This window comes from Schistocerca serialis, chromosome 6, assembly GCF_023864345.2.
Source record: "Schistocerca serialis cubense isolate TAMUIC-IGC-003099 chromosome 6, iqSchSeri2.2, whole genome shotgun sequence".
In the NCBI taxonomy this organism is placed as follows: domain Eukaryota; kingdom Metazoa; phylum Arthropoda; class Insecta; order Orthoptera; family Acrididae; genus Schistocerca; species Schistocerca serialis.
This window is the reverse complement of record NC_064643.1, coordinates 675,042,569-675,055,694: the sequence shown is the minus strand read 5'-3', so window position 1 is coordinate 675,055,694 and position 13,126 is coordinate 675,042,569.

Below are 13,126 nucleotides of genomic sequence, written 5' to 3'. Positions count from 1 at the left end.
GTATTTATTGTTGCGTATTTCTCTTGAACATTTTGTGCCAGTGAATTTCTTAATCGGAATTTTCATAGCCACTCTTTTGAGCCGTTTCGTCTTAATGTACACATTTCTTTAATTTTTCATCGTTGCGGACATGAACTTGTTAGAAATATACTTTAAGGATAGGTTTATGAACAAGAAACGAGATTTAATGAGAGAGAATAGAGGAGTTAGTCAAAGAATGCACTGCTGGAGAAGATAACCTGGGAATCATATCAAGTCTGACATTCATCCAGCATGTTCTCAACATACCTACACAACTAAATTTTGTACTGAATAGGAGATTAGGTACAGTTCCTGCAATCATTTGCTCTCGGCTTCAGTGGTACGTAGATCTCTTTGTAAGTCATGATAGGCGTTCAGCAAATCACCGGCAGCTTTTCAGTGGATTCACAGAGCGTACCAGTACTCGGCTGACAAGCTGAGTGAGCGCTGAAAACGGTTTAGCCCTGCAGTTGTACTAACTCTTACTGCCCCGTTGTTATAGTCTCAGGTCCAGCCTGGGAAAGATGTCGCCGCCGTAGTGCTGGGAAGGGATGAGACGATGCAGGGAATAAATTAAAAGTGATTGATAACTTCGTCAACAGGGCGCGCTTTTAATGGAGGCGGACGGGCGTCTGGAGTGCTGCAATATCGTGGCGAGTGACGGGCGCGCGGCTGCCGTTATAAACACTTTAATACCGGGTAAGCCCGCGTTAATCTCCTGCCGCGAGCAAACTTAATGAAAGCGTGGAAAATTCAAGACGGCCGGCATCGCGCCGGGTGCGAGATTGCACCGGCTGCTGACACCTGTGAGGTCTTCGCGCAGGCGCGAGAGCTGTCCGACTACCGTGCCGCGGACTGCCGCCACCCCCTCCGCAGGAATAGGAGAACCACCGGGGTGCGACCTCCGTGGAGACACGCGGGTCCTGCGTTTCATACACCGCATCACTGCAAGTAGAGCGTAATTTCTGAGCAATAATTTAATTTCTTTCAATCAGAAAATTTTCGTTAACGTGGCGTTGAAATGTGTAGCGTTTTCATGATTATTGCTGGTTTGGACTAGATTATACATATTTTAATTATTCATTAAGTTTTCGTAGCAAGATGAGAGCCATCAAAGCTTCTCTTTCAAAAAAACATGTGTTCTGAACGCTGCAGTCCGGATACTACAAGTGTTGCATATAATAACAACGATTATGTTAATCGAAATAATGAAAGCGCCCTTACGAAATAACATTTAGAGTGGTCACAGTTGTGCGTTTTGGAATTGTAAGTTTGTCCCGTCCACAAATGTTTCATTTTTCTCTGCCTCGTGATGACTGGGGGTTGTGTGATGTCCTTAGGTTAGTTAGGTTTAAGTAGTTCTAAGTTGTAGGGGACTGATGACCATAGAGGTTAAGTCCCATAGTGCTCAGAGCCATCAGCCAAGTGTTTCATTAACTTCCCGACCCATTTCGGTCAAATTCTGTCTTCAAAAGGACCGAGAAACTCAAAAGGTCTCAGGAACTTCTTGAGGCGAGTGGTAAGTGTCCTGGCACAGCCCACGCCTGTCCTAGTTCAGAGCTTGAAAACGATGGCGGGTCAGCTGACATCGAAGACACCATTCACAACTTCGCGTGACAGTCGTAATTGACTATGGCGGTTCTTTAAGACATAATTTTGATTTTTTCTTTCAATTTCTGCTTTTTATGCCTTACGTATATTTTGCTACATACTCACGATCTGTGGGTGGGCTGTTGCAGAACCTCGTTTTTTTCAGTGAAATACCTAGAATTCTCATTCTCTTTTTCGTCAGTTGCCATGAGCAGTGAAGGCTGTTTAGATCTTCTATCTAGTTTTTTCCATCCTCTTCTTGAACGGAGAGAATAAGTTGATATTCGTTTCAGCAACAGGTTTGTTTCTTTACTGTTTGTGGCTCCCTATATTTATTGATGGGGCAAAGGAACTTTTGAAAGTTATAGCGAATGAGGGTCTTCCAGAGTGTGTTTTGTCTTGTTACAGGACACTGTGTTGGTGCAGGGTGGAAGACATGGCAGCAATTACAATGAATCACTTCCTCAGCTGTTCAAGAATCATATAGGCAGTGAGAATAACAGCAGCTGAATGCGTTGCCTCGGTTGCGTACAACGTCTTCAGGTCACTGAACCTGTGTCATCACAATATTGGCGGAATGCTGTTAATGAACGAACAATGATAGCTGGAGTAGCTAGCATCACCGGCCTTCGGGCCATAGTTACGCCACCAGATCACCAACAGCCTAAGGCGTTTAAGAGCAAACGCAAACAGCCATTGACATGAGGTAAGGAAAAAAGTGGACACTGGGTAGCGTTCTGCAATCGGCTGAAGTCAACCAGCATTGGCTTCCTAATGAAAGGCACCTGTTCAGCTGTTCAGCTTCTCGGAGCATCAGGACAAGACGCAGCCCTTAGACCTGAGTCTAGCGGTGGCAGCGGTGAGTAGTATTTGAGTCTGAAAGACTCATCGGATCGATAACTGGAGGTGGAGTACTTCTCACACAGGCCGTGGTCGACGACACATACTGAACTGTCGTAGCGGGCAGTGTTTATGGCAACAAGACAGGGCTCTGTTGTGGCACAACGTCGCCTTTGATCACGTAGAGTGCCATGCGGGACATACGGGGTAAATTTCAGTGAGATTACGTCATGGTCAGGCAGAGATTCGAAATCAGATACTGGATTGTAAGGCGTACACAAGAGTAGATATAGATTGTGATCACAATGTGGTAATGACGAAGATTAGGCGGAGGTGTAAGAGATTAATTAGGGAGAATCAGTATGCAAAGAACTTAGTTGCGGAAGTACTAAGGGCTGAAGAGTTACGCTTGAAGTTTTCTAAGGTTGTAGATATTGCAATAAGAAAAAGCTCGGTAGGCAGTGCAGTCCAAGTGGAATGTACATACCTAATAAGGACACTCACAGAAGTCGTAAAGGAAAACGTGGATACAAAGAAGGTAGCTGCGAAGAAACCAAGGGTAACGGAAGGAACACATCAGTTGATCGATGAAATAAGGAAAAAAAAATGTTCAGGGAAATTCCAGAACACACAAATACACGTAGCTGAGGAATAAAATAAATGACAAGTACAGGGAAGCTAAGACGAAATGGCAGTGTGGAAAACGAAAATGAAAATAAAAATAAAATGAGTAGCGGAACGAGTGACTCAGCAAATCGGAAAGTCAGAACAATCTTCAGTTAAATTAAAATCCACAGTGGTAACATTAAGAATGCAACGGGAATTCCACTGTTAAATTCAGAGGAGAGAGCGAAAAAGCGGAAAGAGTAAATTGTAGGCCTCTCTGAGGGGAAAGACTTGTCCGATATGATGGATGGGGAACAGGAGACGCTTTCCGATATGTGGGGATCCAGTTTTAGAATCACAATTTATGAGAGTTTTGGCAGACTTAAGATAGAATAAGGAGAAGGGATAAATAACATTCCATCCGAATTTCTATAATCATTCGGGGAAGTGGCAACATAAATGACTTTGCACGGTGGTGTGGAGAATGTACGAGTCTGGAGGGAGGCCACCTCACTTTAGGAAAAACATCAACCACACAATTCTGAAACTACAAGAGCTGACAACTGCGAGAATTATCGCACAATCAGTTCTACCGCTCTTGCATCCAAGTTGCTCTCAAGAATAATATCAGAAAAAGGAAAAAGAGATTGAGATTGTGTTAGATGACAATCAGTTCTCCTGTAGGAAAGATAAAGGAACAAGGCATGCAATTCTAATGATGCCGTTGGTAATGGAAGAAAGACTGAAGATAAATCTAGGCACGTTCATAAGATTTGATGACCTGAAAAAACATCCAATAATGTCAAATGGTGCAAGATGTTCGACTTCTGAGGAAGATAGTTGTAAGCTATAGAGACAGATGGATAACATACAACGTGTACAAGAGCCAAGAGGGAAAAATGAGAGTGGAAGGCCATGAACGAAGTGCTCCGATTAAAAAGGTTATTAATCAGGGAGGTAGTCCTTCACCTCTACTGTTCAGTGTGTAAATCGAAGAAGCAATGATGGAAATACAAGAAAGATTCAGGACTAGAAGTAAAATTCATGGATGTAAACGATACGATTCGCTGATGACATTGTTATGCTCAGTGAAAATGAAGAAGAAATGCATCGTCTGCTGAATGGGATGAGCCGTGTAATCAGAACAGAATGAGGATTGCGAGTAAATAGAAGAAAGATGAGAGTGATGAGAAGCAGCAGAAATGGGAACGGCGAGAAACCAGTGATGGACGGAGCGGGGAGGACACGAAAAGCAGACTAGCACTAGCAAAAAGGGCATACCTGGCCGAGAGAACATAGCATTGCATGGCAGTGAAACATGGACTGTGGGAGAACTGGAGCAGAAGGGATTTTAAGAAATTGAGATGTGGTGCTGCAGACGAATGTTGATACTTAGGTGGACTGATAGGGATGAGGAGGCTCTGCACAGAAGCTTAAAGGAAAGGAATATGTGTAAAAGACTGACAAGGAGAAGGGACAGGATGATAGAACACGTGGTAAAACATGTGGGGGAGAGTTCCTTGGTACTGAAGGGAACTCCAGAGGATGAAACTGTAGGAAAAGACACACAATGTAATACATCCAGCAAATAACTGGGGACGTAGTTTGCAAATGCTACCCTGAGACGAAAAGGTTAGCACATGAGACGAATTCGTGGCGAGCCGCAACAAACCTGTCAGAAGACTGACGATTCAAAAAAGACTGCGAAAGCAGTCGAGCGCCAGGCCCAAGTTTTGGTGCATTTCAGATTAAAACTGTGCTGCCTGGTGCTGCAGTACTACCATTCTGTGTCGACAATGTTACAGCACCAGCAGCAGTAGTGGGGCTAAAGTGTGGTAACAGCTTCACTTCAATGCCCGAATGCAGACTTTAGGCGTGTCAACTCAGCTTTACAACTTTCTTCGGCGGTATATGGTTACATCCTTATGGTTCACCCAGCCGCTAGTTACAGAAGTCAGTTTGGAAGGAAGGATTGCCATTCCAGCCCAATTTAGAAGGTAGGGTCATTTAACAACACATTTTATGATCCTTTCATGAACACTTCGTGTTGCTGTTATACTAACCAACTCTAGTGTACAGTGTTCGATGACTCAGATTTTTTTTCTTTTTTTTTTTTTTTTTGCGTATAGGGTCCCATACTGTTGGAATATTGTGTACAGACTGTTCTGGTGGTTGGGTAGTTTTCCACTTTAAATAGATATAGGCTGCACAGATGTAGTAACGCCTAATGCCACTACATCCTTGGTGGAAATTTATGTGATGCTGTTGCGCACTTTGAAGTACTTGATCTGTGCAAATATGCAATCTGCAGGAAGTCAGAGACGTTGGGGTTTCAAATTACTGTTCAGATAGATCAGTGCAGGTACAATATCTAAGGGTTTGTGACCCATCACTGTAATGAATGTGTCATGTTTCGAGTTGTAGACCCTATTAGGATTGATGGGAGACGGAAAGTAGGCCTCAAAATATCACTAATCGTACCGTTTATTAATACTTTGCTACCTTGTAATTCCAAATGTTCTGTGTCCTTAGGCAACTCCTCCTTGTAACAAATCGAAATAACATTCACTGAAATATAAGAAGTTATAATTAACAACTCCAGGATCACTTCAAACAAATATTAAAATATCTTCATGAAATTTCAGCACCAAAAATTATAAAAATGTGTTCCAAATTTGATAGACAACAATTAATCAATCTGTTTGAAAATAATAAGGATAAGATTAATAAGAGAATCAGATTGGAAAGTAACACTTTAAAAGCATTTTGAGAAATCTGTAAAGCAAAAAATTAAAAAGAAACTATTCTAAAATTAACATACAACAATTAATCAATCTTATTGAAAATAATGTAATAAAAACGAAATAAACAATTATTATCTTCAAACAAAAAAAAACAATAGAAGAGCTTTTCAGGTTATAGGTTTCTAAATCTCAAGTTTAACGAATTTAAAACAAGAAAAATCAATAGGAAAGTTTCAGCTCTTAGATCTAGAATAATAACTAATTAACTTAACAAAATTGATATTATTTTGATCCAGAAAAAATATTTAATGACATTAAAGAAGAAATAATTTCAAAATATGAGGGTTGGAACTTAAATAGTGGCAACACTGCTGTGGAGACACCATGCAATAGAATCTACCATTGTCGCTAAAATCACATGTGTTTGTCATACCTACCTTACCTCTGAGGAAATGGACTTGCCTGTCCCACGACACCAGCGTGCGCACAACGAGGGAAACACTCTCACTTGTGAGCGAGCGGTCTAACGGTGTCACTATGTTTTCGAAACAGGAACAACGTAAATGGATCAAGACTGAATGTGCCAAAGGTCGTACAGCACGACAGTGTCATCAAAGACTTTAATAGGCGTGTGGGGAATTGGCATTGCTGTACAGAATAGTGGAACGTTGGGTAAAAGCCTCCAACGAAGGTCGGCAAACTGTGGCAGATATGAATTGGGCAGGTCGTTATAGCGTCTCTGAAGAACAAGTGCATGCTGTTGCCACGTTAGTGGACTGTGATCGGCGCCATTCGATTCGTGACCTCTCCCACGAAGCAGGATTGGTGCATACTACTATGCTTCGCATCCTGAAGGGACGCCTATGCACGTGAAATATTTCATCACTATGGGCTACGCATGACATGGTGGAAAAGCATAAATGGTTACGTTACGACGCTGCTCAGACGCACTACGAGCGCTATGAGCGAGAAGGAGAGGCTGTCGGCTGTCTTACACCATATGGTAACAGTGGATGAGACATGGGCCACATCGTACAAGCCAAAACTAAAACGCCAGTCCAACGAATGGCGTCATAATGGGTCACAGCCTAGGTAGAAAAAGCATCAGAGCCGCAGTATGGTGAAAGTTATGGTGATTCTCGTGTACGACTGAGATGGTGTTATCCTAACATATTACGTTCCTCCACGGAAGACCGTCAATGCACAGTATTACTGTTCGTCTTTGGAGCACCACCCTTCAACCAGCTTTGTGAAAGAAGCGGCGATACTTTCTGCCCAACCCACCCATCAATTTGCACAACAATGAGTGGGCACATACAGCGCAAGCTGTAGCTACTCTGTTAGATCGATGGGACTATGAAGTACTGTACCATCCACCATACTCCCCAGACATCTGTCCTTGTGACTTTGATTTGATTCCGACGATGTAGGAACCATTTTGTGTCATTCACTTCAGAACTGTTCCAGGGATTCGACAGGCAGTAAACCGTTCCATTTGCACAATCAACAGATTTAGAAAACTATTGCCAAAGATCAACAAAAATATTATCAACTGAAAATGAAGAAATGCAAAGAAAACAATCAGGCTGGGTTTTATAGTCAGTAAATAGTTTGGAATTGTCAATTGAAACAATTCAAATATCAGTTCTTGACATCTCGATTTTTCAAAAGAATTAAAATTTGGTAAATCTGTAATTCAGATTAAAAATAAAGACCAAAAGTGTTCAATGTATTCAATAAAATTGGTTTTACATCTAGCAAAAGATGATGTATAAAGAGATAATAATTATAAAAATATTGGTCCGTAAATACATGACATTTTTGAAACAGAAGAAGTTAATTTTCCTCTAAAATTAAAAGACACTGAAAAATTTTAGAGGAAATAAAATATTTCTGTTGATGTTTCTGCTTATAAGGAAAAATTTCTTATGTACTCTCTTTACGACACAAAAAATAATGTTAAGAAACATGTGGATGTTCTGTTAATTAAAAATGGAAACAATCTGCACCATTGTTGAATAAAAAATATATTGGAATTAATTACTTGTAAATACTAAATATTGAGAGTAAAACTTACCCTCACGATGCCTGTTCAAAATTTTTAATAAAACAATCACAAAAATTATTGTAAAGAACAGAAAGAGGAATACATAAGTATGCATGTAGAGTGAGGGAAAATTAAGTTTAAAATTTTCACGCTACAGTAATAGTATCTTTTGTAATTTGTACCGATTTCGAAAGTTATACACGGTTTATTAGATGATAAATACTATTTAACTAAACTCAAAAGAACTAAGAGAATATTTTAGTTATGATACAATATATTCTAATTGAGATTATTAGTCCCGTATAAAATATATCAGTAATGACACCCCACAAAAATTAGTAGAAATGTTAAAACAAAAATCTATAGGAACTAACGTATTTTACAAAATATGTTCCAGTAAGAATGCGAAAAAATGTGAAGTAAATTCAATAATTCGAAAACTAGTTCTATCTGTGAAGTAAAATTAGCTGTTGGAGTAAAAAACTAAAAGATCGCTGTCATTTAATGGGAAAATTTCGAGTGTTGGCCAATATAGATTGTAACATTGACTGTAAATATTTTAATTTATTCTAGCATACCTTTATAATTTAACAAATTGTGATGTCTATTTCTATAAAAAAAAAACTAAAACCAAACTCCACTGATAAAGGCTATGAAGGCCCAATGGTATCTACAAGCCGCCTTGTCATCCTCAGCCCACACATGTCTCTTAATGTGGATACGGAGAGGAAGCTGGTGTGCACACCACTCTCCCAGCTGTTTATGAGATCACATCTGCTATTTCTCAATCAAGTTGCTTGTCAGTTTGCCTCACAAGAGCTAAGTTCAACCTGCTTGACAACAACACTTGGCAGATTGCATGGTCACCCATGCAAGAACTAGTTCAGTGTGACAGTGCTTAACTTGAATAATCTGACAGGAACCAGTGTTACTGCTGTGGCATGCCCACTCGTTTATGAAAGAATTAGGAGTAGATGATAAAGATATAACCAGAATATAAAAAACAAACAAAAATATGTTTATTTTAATAAATCAGTGGGAAATGGTTCAACATTAAGATATCCCAATACTATTAAGGTTTTACCATCAAGTATTGATAAATTATCTTCTAATCTTAGAAAGTAATGATTAAAAGAACATCAAAACATGAAAAATTGGATTTAATTTTTAAAAAGGTGTTTACCCATGCTAAAATATGTAAATTGTGAAGAAAAGTAAAAGGAAACGAATTTACCTAGATACTCAATAATCATATATTTGTGAAAAAAATCATAATATCACGAAACTAGTTTCGGAAAAATTCAGTATAGCAGTTTTAAGAGAATATATAAAATTAAATAATACATAATAAATAATTATCAGATATTGTTGAAAATTCAATTGAAATTGGAATTAATTCTTACAAACTCAAATCGTTCTTGGTATTTTACTGCTCCATGTTTATCTTGGGACACTATGCTAACAATGACTAGAATTACATTTGTGAAACGATTATGATAGGATTATAATTTAAGAAAAAGGAATTTGGGCAGGTATTTCACAAAGTGTTAACAGACATGCTAAAACTTGTAACAAATAACAAAAAAATTGATCCACAAAAGGAATCAAGCTGTTTAGAATATTTGGACACCAATAATTTATATGATTGGGCCATGCCTCAACCCTTAACATGTGGTGGTTTCAGATGTTGGATCTGAAATATTTTATTCTAAAGATATAAACGAAATAGTAGATGATTATAAATATGGCTATGCTTTTGAAGCTGATTTAGAAAATCCAAAGTATTACATGATTACAGAAAAATTTTCCTTTATCTCCAGAAAAAAGAAATAAGTTATTAACCTTATCAAATCACAAAGAAAAATGTTTTACATTATGGAAATCTTAGAGAGTAGCTAAATGTGGGATTAAAATTAGTAAAAATCCATAGACTCATAATATTTAAACAATGGAAGTGGATAAAGATTAATTGGTTTTAGTAGAGAAATTAGGAAAAGAGTCAACTAGCGGTTGTAAGAAAAATTTTCCTAACTTAAGGAATAATTCTGTTTTTCCTTTAATGATGAAAAATACTAGAAATAGGCAAAATATTAAAATAATAACTCATGCTGAAAAATATGCAAAATATGTTTCTAAACTGAATTGTGAAAACACAACAATATTTTCCTGGAGTTTAGTAGCAATTCGTATGCAAAAACTAGAAATATAATTCGATACACCACTTTATGTTGAAATGAGTAATTTAAGTATTTTAGAAATAAAAGTTGTACCATTTTCATTATCATATTATAACACCAAAATATGTAGGGTATGTTGATTTCTATATTTATGGATAATGATTCTTTTATATATGGTACAAGAACTGAATGAATTTATAATGACATAAAATTAATTGTAAAAGAATCTCATACAAGTGATTATCTAAAAGGTATATTTATGGTATATTCCAGACAAATAAAAAGAGTCTTAGCAAAAATGAAGGACGAAATTTGCGGAAAAATTATGTTAGAATATGTTACTTTAAAATCCAAAATATAGGCCTACAAGTAGAGGGACAAGATTTTAAAAATTCTAAAGAAGTTATAAAATCTGTGTCAAAAGTCTCTTCACACCTATAAAAATGTTTATATCATTAAATAAAACAATACAGCATAATGAATGTAATTAAATATTATAAACACGAATTGTGTAGTGTTGAATGTAATAAAATTGTTTAAAGCAGCAACAATAATAAAAATTCATATTAGAAAAGGAAAAAGATAGTCTACCACATGGACACGTTAAAATAAAATCATTAAATCTGAACAATCAAATGTAAGCATTTAAAAAACTTCAAATATAAGAATTTAGAAAATTAAATTTATCTGACTAAAAGAATTTTTATTAAGGATTAAAAATTTTGAAAAAGTGTTTGGATGTTAATATACACAGTGTCCAAGATAAACCTTCCACCACAATGTATCTGGACCCAGAACAGACATTGACAGATGTCTCACACAGGTATGAATGTATGGTACAGTCTCAAGAAAGTAAATACTATGAGACATTCGAAAGCATGTGCAAATATTGGATTCAACACAAACTAATTTTTTTCTTAAATAGTCGTCCTAAACTATTCCACACATAACGAATAACATGCGAAATCACTATAACAGTGGCATTGGTTGCACCGCAATGTGTCAGTTATACGCTGAAAAACTTGATCGCAAATTTGATACATGAAATAAACGAATCATCGCTATTGCACTTCCCACAATGCAAGTTTGATGTGCACATTGCTCACAGTCGTGAGGTGGCTGTTGCACTATGATGTGAGAAATGATGCACTTACATGTTGCTATGTGGCCTTAGAAACATATGGATGTCCAGTCACCCACAAGAAAAACAAGGACTTGGTTTACTCAAACGTGCTGATACATATTGGTGATGGAATACTAATAACCACTGACCAGGGTAAATATAATTAACGGCTGTCAGAGAGTTGCACAGCGGTATATCTGCTACTTCTACATAGTTGTACATCAATTACACAATGGTAAATCCCATTTATGGGGCCTGTCACTGAACATCTTTGACTGCAGCACAATTGAACCATTGCAGATGGTGCAATGCATAGATAAATGCACAGTAACGTCAACAAAACTAACGTTTATCTTCTCTGTGATACACAAAATGTCCACCAATGTGCAGTCAAAGTTCTTACATCCACACTGCTACAATGTATGTTCGAAGATATTGCCAGTTTCTTAGCAACACCACTGCATGTGCTCCATCACTGATCCATTCACAGCCACCACTGTTTTTGTTGTTATTCCAGCACAAATAGTGGTAATATGGACTATCATGTTGGCTATTGTTGTTGTGAGCTGCTGATACACCACGTTTCACATGTCGAACCAAAAAAGTCCATGGGGTCTGGCAACCTTGTGGAAATTTGTGAATGGAACTGCCCCATCCAGTCCACCAATGTGGGAATTGTTGGTTTAGCGCCTTTCTGCCACCATGGCATTACGTGCAAAGCATCAGTCTTGTTGATACCATATTATTTTATGTAAGTGAAGGGGTAGTTCTTCCATCAGTCCAAATAAAGTGTAACTAAGGAACCGGTCATACTGTCGTTCATTGAGGTTAAATACAGGCCAATGATGTAGTGTCCTACATAATCAAACCACACACTGACATGCCACTGACGTTGATGTTGAATGTGGCGAACAGAGTGAGGGTTTTCTAGTGACTAGTAGTACTTATTGCGTATGTTGAGTCTCTCATGGTTTGCAAATGTGGCTTTATTGGTAAACAGTATCCAATGCCTAAAGTCATGCCCTTGCTACAAAATTTAGTGACAGTATCCCAGACGATTGTGAATGTGATGGTCATGGAGGTTTTGATGTAGCACCACTTAATAGGGGTGGTATCTATGCTTGTGCAGTACATGCATGACACTTATTCGGGGAATTCCCATCTGTCTCTCCATTTCACAATTACTTGAATGAGGTATTATTGCAGCGGCCACTAGAACAACTACAAATGCTGCTTCATGTGATACAACTCTGTTCGGATCCACATTCGTTAAGACAGCTGTCCTGTCAAGCGAAGTCTTCTAACAGTATTCATGAATGTAGGCAGGTCGGATGCTGTGTGTTAGGGTACTCCTGGTCACATGTTTACGCCGCACATATGCCGTTTTCGGTACATTCTCCATACAGTAGTTTCATGTCAATCATTTCCTCATTTGTGAGTAACATGACGAATGCCTGGAATTGATGAACAGGTCAATTAATATCACAATGAGAACTGTGACACCAGTTGCAGTGTTCAGTACGCTGGTGCCATCTACCTGGATACACTCCCACACAGAAAAACCTGATTCATAGTGAGCCATTCCCACACTCGATGCCTATTACAGCCTGTTTCTGTATGTAATTGCAGAAGTGAAGGGTTGACATGGGCTGGGTAACGAAGCAGCATAAACCAGCTGGTACTGTTACATAGTTTGCACATATGTAAATACAAACTCATGAGGCCACTGTTATGTACATATCAATGTATGTGGCAGGAACCCTATAATTCCTATTGGTACTTATCATAACACTGAAAGTAAGAATATGTACATCAACAATGTAGCAATTACGAGCAATTTGCGGATCACATTGGCATGGCAGGACGTGCAATAACAGCAGGTTTCATTCATTTAAAGTGTCAACTTTGCGTTCCAATTTCTTGTAATGTAATTGACGTATTGTGATGCAACCAAATCCATTATTGTTGTGATTTCTCG